We start from the raw sequence: 10,196 nt of genomic DNA on the forward strand, positions 1-10,196 counted from the left end.
TATAATCTAACGAATTTCAAAAAAATAAAACGAAATTCTGCACACAACCAAAGAAAATTACTAAAACTTGTAATACTGAAAAAAGCGGAAAAACGCGTCTGGGGATGAAATTAAACAAACCAAGCCACACTCAAAAGAAATATGTATATATAAAACAAAATAATAGACAAAAACAACAATTTAATGCCCGTTAAAATGGTATTAATATAACAGCTTCACCAAAAGGGAATAGAGGTTAGATCGGGCCCAAAAAAACGACCGGACCCAGCCGGAGCCCGTGCACGTTCTGCCCAAGCCCTACCAAACCCGAACCATAAACTGTCATTATGAGCCCGACCCGATCCACCCCATAAACTGTCTGTTTTCGGGCTGATTGAATGAGCGAAATATAATCAGAATTATGTTAATTAACACTGTAACATAGAAGCATACTATTATTTAATTTAAATGATTTTTAAGAACAGCTACACACAATGCTGCAACGCGGAGGCGTTCATGTGCGCCCAGAGCTACGTGATTACATTTTTCATTTTTATTATAGTTTAATTTTATTTTGTTTTTATTTTTTCTGTTCAGTAAGTTTTTGGGTGGGCGCGAGCGCTTTACAGAAGAACTAAAGGACCACGAGGTGCCGCACTCTCGGCACAGCTCCCGCTGTACAACTGCGCTGTACAACAGCGCTTATAAATAAATTAAACACAAAAATGAGGATATTCTATCAGTAATTTCAGTTCGTTTTAGTTGGTTTTATAAACACAAAATACAGTTTGAGATAGTTATGTTTTTTCCTTTTAATTACCGTTTTTATTAGATTCAGTTAACACAAATGTTTTTTCACTTTCAGTTTTCGCTATTTCGTTTGCTTTAGTGAACAATAATAATTGGTTACTTATCACACCAGAGCTTTATATAAAATAAAAATAGGAGCCCGATTTCGGGTTGGTCCTCGGGTCAGGTCGGGTTCAGGTCTAAGCTCTAAAAGAGAAAGCAGCAGCACCACAAAAACCGGAGCAGCTAAAAAGAGTTTAACGTCCTTAATTCGGAACTTGGGCTGTCCACGGCAATCACTGAATTAATTAGAGCACGCAAATCGTCACAATTGTGCCTCATTTCACCACGCCAACCCACAGGCACAGCAGCCAGTAGCTCAAGTTCACCGGACAGAGGAGGGGTTAACCAGGGCAAAGCCAGTAAAAAAAAAAAGCGGCTAAAGTAACGTGCAGTAACGGGTGTCGGAAATGGTAACGCCTTTATAGTTACAGTCAGAGTAATTAGTTAGATTACTCGTTACTGAAAAAAGTAACGGCGTTAGTAACGCCGTTAGTTTTAACGCCGTTACTCCCAACACTGATTATTTATAATTTTATTCTTAATTTAAACGTCACCCATTTTTGTAAAATAATAGCTGCAGCCCTAATGTGAACATTTTATAACATTGTCCTCCCATGTCCATTCGTTTTCAACTGCATGGAGTTGAAGAAGAAATGAGCTTTGCCGTTTTGGAGTAACTATCTAAAGTTGTCACATTATGGAAGTCTTCTTGCACTCTGTTAAACATATTAAAATGAATAATTAATAGACTAACAGACTGCAACAAGTCATACATTTGTTAATTAGTAGGCCCCTACAGTAAATTTTATATAATAGCCAACATAATATTTCTACTATAAACATGAATATATAGTGTATATAGAACATATGTTATATAATGAATAAAATAAAATGTTATGGATAATACAATCTAAATAAAATTAATATTTTTTTATTAACATATAGTGATATAGTAACATTAAAGTCACTATAAAATGCTAACCTTTAATGTTTGTTCTATATTGAATATTTAAGACAGTTGGTTATTTATTTATTTTATATTTAATTCATGTTAAATTTTTTTATTGTTCAATTTTCAATAACTTGTGTGAAGTTTACAACTGTTGTGCCTCCTCTTACTAGTATGATTTTAAGCATGCCAAATAAGTATAATACGATAGCATATCGGCCCTAAAAATCGGCAGGTCACATCGGCCATCGGCTGACTCTGACCACTAATGATCGGTATCGGCATCGGCCTTAGAAAAACCCATATCGGTCGGTCTCTATTAAGGACTACCTAACTCTACAGTGATGTTACATTCTTAAAAAGAGCCAGAAACACTGTGACAAAGTTCTAGTTTCTTATTGTGGCACAAAATGTAAACTCACTAAGATGCCTGCCATTCTTTACCTTACTCTGGTCTGAGATGTGTCTCTGTGTTGATCCTGGTGTGTTTTACTGGTTATGGATCAGTTTAAAATGTGAACGTGGGAAGTATAACTCCAGTTTAGCACCTCAATGTGGTTTATTTGACCACTGTTTGACCAGTAGATGGCAGTGTTCAGTGTACTTGTACATCTTTACTGGTTGGACCTGTTTTACAGCTAATAGGACAAGAAGCACATTATGTTTTTAATGCTGTAGGGGATCAATAATCAATAATGTATTACAGGAAGGTGAGCAGTCACAGTGCAATAATGAGCTGCAGGGTGTGTGTGTATGTATATGTATATATGTGTATGTGTGTGTGGTGAAGGGAGTCAGTATTGAATTGTTATCCAGCTTAGCTTTGACTGACTTGTGTACTTAGGTATGTCATTCGAGAGAACGCTGTGTTTAACCGGCTTCAGATATTCACTTAATGACTTAATACTGCAGAAAATGTATTTGACCAAATATTGAGGGACTCAAGTTGTCTGTTGCAAGTTGCAACAGTGGTTTAACATACATAAACATGAACTGCCATCAGCAAATATGTCACTAAATGCATAATCTATAATTTAAATTAGTAATCCATTTAAAAAAATCAAGCCAAATATTCAGTCATATATAAACAAGCAAAATATTTCACTAGAAAAACATAATCAGAGAATTGGCACAACTCCCAATGCTTCCAAAATTGGCATATATATATATATATATATATATATATATATATATATATATATATATATATATATATATATATATATATATATATATATCCCTTCTAAACCACACCTGGCATTAAACATGTTGCCAATAGGATCATCTGTTCCAGAATAGAGTCCAAGCAGTGTGTGTGCATTTGTACATCTGTGTCAGCAGTAAGTGCAACTTATAGTAGCTGATTATAATGTATTCCTTAGAAGGGTAGTCTCCAAACATTTGGACATATAGTGTATGTATATGTGTGTTTAGCAGGCATTGCTTTATTTTGTTGAAAAAGGGACCAGTAGAAGAATTTTAATAGAATTTTAACGGAGTAATCGTGACGTGAACACTCGCTCTGTCACAGTTGGCTGCTGTAATTTGCCAAATACTGCTAAAGCAAACCGTTGTGCTTCTGCAATGTTAAACCTCAGGTTCCAGCTTTCTGCGTTTTTACCCCGAGTGACCAAAACCAGCTAAACACAGCCCGTAAAATTCCCTCATCCACCCAAACGCCCCAGTTATTTATGCAGCGTGCAGTTCTCACTAATCACACTGGGCTGTAGTGTTTAGGAGGCCCAAGGTTCTACTGTTCTTCTCATACTCTTATCCCAGTTTCCTTTCCTTCTTACACAGCAGCTGTAGCCCAGAAATCTTCTTATTTTTCCAATGAAATGTTTCTATTCTACTGAAGTACCAGATTATGTGAAGAGTACATTCCAATGTATGCACAGTACATGTGTGTGTGTATATATATATATAAAATACATATATATATATATATATATGTGTGTGTGTGTGTATCTATGTGTGTGTGTGTGTGTACAGTATATACAGAGCTAGGTATTTATAGTAAGTGTTAATGAGCCCTCATCTAGATCATATATTCATGATTTATGTGTGTGTTTTGATTATGGGCTGTTAATGACTGTCCGCTATCTGGTACCACAGGGATGTTCTCCCTGTATGTTTTAAGGCATTTTTAGGGTTATGAGCTTGTGAAGTTCTTACAGTCAAGTAAAACGAATTTTCTGAACTTGAAAATGTTTATTTTTGTTTAAGCCTGAAGTCGAGGTCATAGGTTATTTGTGTATTTATTTATTTATGGATTCATTTACTTGTATACTTATTTATTTATTTATTTAGCCTTAATATGCACCTGTGTGTTACGACAGACCAGCAAGTGTTGAATATTTTATGGTTTTACACTGGTAACATTGACTGGCTTGTTGGTTGTGGTGGGATTTTCCCCCAATATGAGATCTTATCTGCCTTTCTGTAGAACACTCACTGTATTTTTACATGATTTCTGTGTTGTTTTGTGCTGTGATGAATATCCACAGTCGCATGTAGTAAGTAAGTAGCCGTTGCCTCTAATAATTATGCTTTAGCAATAGTGATATTGCTAGAACAGCCATTGTAGGATTTGTTGCACTATTAGTTAGAGTGGTTTGGTAAAAAATCAATAACATGATTGATCACCGACCCCCAGATTTAGTTGTTCAGCTTAGACATGTTTGGTATCTGCAGGAGATGCTAAGCTAATGTTGCTAACAAACGCTTGACCTCACTATGTCATCATACTATGTACATTTTACTCTTTATTTGTTTCAAAATATCTAAAGCAGAGCTAAAATTCAGTACTTCATCATGGATAGACCGTATTTACACAGTCAACTTAACATTGGAACTGCATTATCATCCTGAGAGCATCTCATGTTGTAGTGCTATTCCTCTTTTAAACTGGAGTAGGGGAGAGGTGGGTGAGTTGTGCTAGTTTTTACTTAAAGTGGCTTTTTAAATCAAGGCCATGACAGTAATGCTTCCAACTAAAATATGTATGTATATATATATCTCTCAGAATGTGGTGCATTCTTGGGAACAATCACTTTGGAACTGAAATATGATATTTAAGAAATAAAACTAAAGTTGTGCATTTGGAGAGTATACATTAAGGTAAATTTCGGCATTGATTATTGAAGTAAAACAGCTTGTTATGATCTCAGAAACTGTAATGATACATAAAAGCTAGACATTCAGAAATTCAGTACAAAATGACTAAGGTTTATTTCAAGTTTTTTTACAACATCAAAAGCCACTTTTCTGAAAGCCTATTGTGCCACATGAGCTCATCTCAGCCTTTTCTCCATATGCTTGTCAAATACCTGATAGCAAATCCATTTTTTTTTATATCCAGGCTTTTTTTCCTCCTATCTTGTTCATCTCCATATATTGTTTTTATTGACATCCTGCATATGTTCATATGCCTCACCACCTGACAAATTGACTTCCCTTTCTCCACCTCTTCATTCCTTAGATTGCTCTGTCCATGTCCTCTAGAGGAGTGGAAGCACAGCTCGTCTTCCTTTTATAACTCCGTGGCACGATGGTTTATCACTATTTTTGGTCTAAAAATTACATTTATTAATAAAATGTAGGAAAAGAAATGTACCATTACAATAAAATAGCATGTTTAAAATATTCATAAGTGACACTGGCACATATCACCCCAACCCAACTATTTTGAAAAAAATGCACATCTTACCAAAGCATTAAAACGTGTAAAATGTTTTTACAAAATGTTTTAAGTTAAATGTGCTTACTTCTTATGCAAGAAGGCTCTCTTCTTTTCAGGTAAAATGGCTGACTCTTTAAAAAAAGTATGTTCACACAACAAATGTATTAATATTCACCCAACATTTCCCTACAGTGTGTAGTGGGATACTGACAGTGTGCTGAAGTAAAAGTGTGTCTGGTTACTCCAGCATAGAGCTCTGTAGAGATGTTTACGTTAGTGTTAATATATTACAGAAAGAAAGTGTCCTAAACCACAATACAGGCATGTGATTATTGTGTAGTGTAGTGTTAAGCAGAGTTAGCAATGTTAGGCTATTATCCCCTGCTGTAAACTAGCTAGCTAGCTAACAATGGACAGTTAGTTACCAAACATATCTAGTCTCAGTGATTGATCATAAGAGTTTGATTTTTCACCGAATTTCTCCTTTAAGTGACATGAAATGTGTTTATTACTGATGTTCAGAAATAAAATCTGAGCTTTAAGATAATATTAGGAGAACTGGTGTTGTCTCTGTGTGCATGTCATTTCTTCATTTTTTGCTTGTTTGTGTGACAGTGAGTACAATTTTAATGTTTGGGCCAATGGCTGAATGCCATGCTTGTTGTAACTCTTCTAAATTATTAGATTCAACTCTGAATATAATAACATATATTTCACTATTCTAAACATGTACTGATCAAACTCAGGCAGGTTTACTACCTTTTTTTTACAAGGTTTCTAAGCTGAAGATGGTTACATTTTTCTCAGTCCTGTTATCAAAACTCATGTGACATTTTAAAAGGATTTTCTCTCAAGAACGTGTTTATTTGAAAGGAATGATTGACTGCATGTTCAAATAATTTATATTACTGACAAAAAAAAACACTATATGCATGCACGTTTTATTTTTCTAAAAAATGAAAAGGCATTTGATTAAATTTATTATCATGCAATTTATTAAACAAATGGATAAATGATGAACCAAACAGAACAGGAAAAAAAAGATTTATAATAATTAATATGTACATTAAAAAATCAATAAACCAGGGGACAATACTCACTCCTGTTTCTGGAACTCCTGTTCAGAGATATATAGTAACGAAGTAGCACTAATTCACTACTGTACTTCAGTAGTAAAATGCTGTATCTGTACTTAATTGAAACATTTTTTCCTACTTCCTCTTTTACTTGGCTACATATTTTCACTGCTGCATCGTTACTTGTTACCAGGGGCGTCGCCATTCCTTTTTAGGGGCTCAGGAACTGCCAATGATAACCTACGTTCTCGCCGCTAAACCGCACACGCGCGCATAACATTAAACAGCACTCTTTATTGTGTTCCGTCCCACTCCTGATATGTTTTGTGTGTGAGTGCGAGCGCATGTATGACCACAAAAATGTTCTGGCCCGGTGTCCTTTTGCACGGTGAGCCAATACAGGTACAGATTTGGTTTGCAGACATGGGCCCAATCCGGCCCAGCACCGGGCCAGATCTCAACGATTTTTTGCTCATATGGCCCAAATCCGGCCCACATCCGCAGCCTCATTTCACATCTAGATCAGTTCAAACCGGACCTGGACTGTAGCCAGGCCACACCCACTAAACGGATGCGACTGTTATACGGATCTGCCAGAGGAAAAACGGATCCGGATCGGAGTCGCCTGCTGTCTGGGCAGCCATTCAGTCAGTCCTGTATATTGGGTGGATTTTCCAAAATAAAAGGCCATATTGAGGTTCATGTATAAGAATAAGATTAAAAAAAGGTTAAGAATAAACAACATTTCATTGTTCAGTGTGAGCAGATGCCCTGAAAAATCCATACTGACTTTTGAGTAGCTCGACACGTTTTATTATTAACTATTTAAATTAGACCAGATAACGAAACTTCAGGAATATATATTTTTTGATAGAAATACTAAAAAATGTTTTCTCTCTTTATCTTCTAAAAAAAGATGTTTAAGTAAAGTAACTACATTGTATGTCTTCAGATGTGACAAACTTACCCCTCCTGGAAACTCTTCTCAAATTGATTTACAGTCCATATTTTTTTAAAGAAGGGGGTGTGGCTGGGTTTGACCTGTGCTCAACACCCCTAAACCTCTGATTCTAGAATCCCCCCTGCTCATTAAAGTGATAAAAATGTACAAACCCACATCATCACTGAAGCCAGAGCGGCAGATGCTCTTCACTGTTACCAGGTTTAATAAAGATGCTCCTCGTTAAGTGAATCAAGCGATCAAGCTGATCTTATAAGAAGAACACACTGCTCCTGTTCTGCCTTTTGCTCTGCTGCCTGCACTAAGAACACTCAAGCTATGTTAGTTTGTTTTGAGATGGAATAACCAGAAACACTACCTTCATCTTGAAGTGATGGTGGTGGTAAAGGTGAGGAAGAAGATCCCTGGTCCTACATAAGAGTTTGTAGAGGGAAATTATGAATTTCTCAAACAGGTATTTGGATGCCTAATAGATAATATAAACAGATTTAAACTGCACCTAAACCTTATTTCACATCAGTTGCCATTTTGAAAAAATTCCTGCACGAAAAGGAGGCTGTAGTGGGAAGAACTCCGGAAGTTTCATGCGGAGCTGCAGGAGCCAAACAGCGAGTTCAGTCAGGGATGATGGTATGGTTTAATGTTATATGTATTTAAGCTTTAGAAAAATGTTTAAAGAACTAATGTAAAGGTTTCAAGGATATACAGGGCCATCTCAAAAAATTAGAATATCTTTGAGAAGTTATTTTATTTCAGTAATTCAGTTCAAAATGTGAAATATATTATATAGATGTATTACACACAGAGTGATCTATTTTAAGCGTCTATTTCTTTTATTGTTGATGATTTTGGCTTACAGCCAATGAAAACCCAAAAATCAGTGTCTCAGAAAATTAGAATATTATATAAGACCAATTGGTACTTTTGGCAGTGTGGGCAGTTTGCTAAGTCCTGCTGGAAAATGAAATCCGCATCTCCATAAAAGCTGTCAACAGAGGGAAGCATGAAGTGCTGTAAGATTTTGTGGGAAAACAAAACTGCTCTGACTTTAGACTTAATAATAAAACACAGTGGATCAACACCAGCAGATGACATGTCTCTCCAAACCATCACTGATTGTGGAAACTTCACACTAGACCTCAGCAGTTTGGGCTGTGTTTCTCCACTCTTCCTCCAGACTCTGCTTCCTTAATTTACAAATGCAATATGAAATTTACTGATGATCAGTTAGTTGGTCCACTGTGTTTTATCAAGTCTAAAGTCAGTGCAGTTTTGTTTTCCCACAAAATCTTACAGCACTTCATGCTTCCCTCTGCTGACAACTTTTATGGAGATGTGGATTTCATTTTCCAGCAGGACTTGGCACACTGCCCAAACTGCAGAAAGTATCAATTGGTCTCATATAATATTCAAATTTTCTGAGACACTGATTTTTGGGTTTTATTGGCTGTAAGCCAAAATCATCAATAATAAATACAAGTTATACAAGTTAATTATGACTCAACTATCCTTCCACAATCAAAATACTCTTGACAGAACACAAACCAGAATATATCTTTATTAAATAAAGAAAGATTAACATCATGGAAGTGTTCTCTTTACAACTAGGCTAATAGTTCTGTCAATTAAAGATTTTGCCAATCTGCATTAGCGACAAACTAGCTAGCATCAGGCTATTGACATTAACAACAGTGTTGATTGGGTTTGGAGAGTCGGGCTAGGTTCAGGTTCTGGTGACAGTGATTTATCAGTCCACCCAGGATGTAGTCTATGTAAAACTTATATTTTAGTCATTTTTAAAATGCTGAACATCGCTCCTAGTGCTGGGCGGTATACCGGTTCATACAGTGTACCAGAGGGTGATTCTGGTACCGTTAGAGGTGCTGCAGAGCGCGATGTAGGAGTGCAGAAGAAGCACATAGAGCAAAGGGTACAGCTTTACATGATGTTTGTGTTTGAGTACATATGGGACTTATTTAATGGTTTAATTGAAGTAAATAACCCTGCAAAAAAACATTTTATTATTTACTACAATTACATTCATAAAATATATATTGGAACAATATATAAATGTGATTTATGTCATTTCATGTCTGGATGTGATGTGTTTAAATGTACATTTTTAATTATCCATTTGATTACTGGAACCATGGTTAATTGAAATTTTAGAAAATGAATTTGATAAGTACATACATGACATGACAACAACATATTTTAAACTGCTTTCGTTTTGGGACACAGTTTTTTCTCTTTAATGGGTGGCAATTAATATGGTTAAACTGTCCTATTTTTAATGTTTTCTCTGTGCTTTTTAAGCAGATACAACTAAACTAGCTCTCTCACTTAGAGACACAAAAAATCACAACAGCTATTCGGAACTGACAGTAGAATGAACCAATCACTCTTCGATTTCCATTGCGTGGGGCTAGTTTGTGCAGAAAAACTGTTGCTCTACTTCTGAAGGTCCTATATATTTCAATGTAAGTAAAAGTCAGTGGTTATCTTACTACAGGTAAGATGATTAGTTTTTTTAATTACTGCTGTAGTTTATACTTTTGGTCACTAGTTGTCGCTTAGAGCTAACACAGAAATGTCTAATATAACCCCTGGCAAAAATAAAGGAATCACCAGCCTCAAAGGATGTTGATTCAGTTGTTTAATTTTGTAGAAAAAATACAGATCACAGACATGACACAA

The sequence above is a fragment of the Astyanax mexicanus genome, chromosome 13 (genome assembly GCF_023375975.1).
Source record: "Astyanax mexicanus isolate ESR-SI-001 chromosome 13, AstMex3_surface, whole genome shotgun sequence".
NCBI classification, from domain to species: Eukaryota; Metazoa; Chordata; class Actinopteri; order Characiformes; family Acestrorhamphidae; genus Astyanax; species Astyanax mexicanus.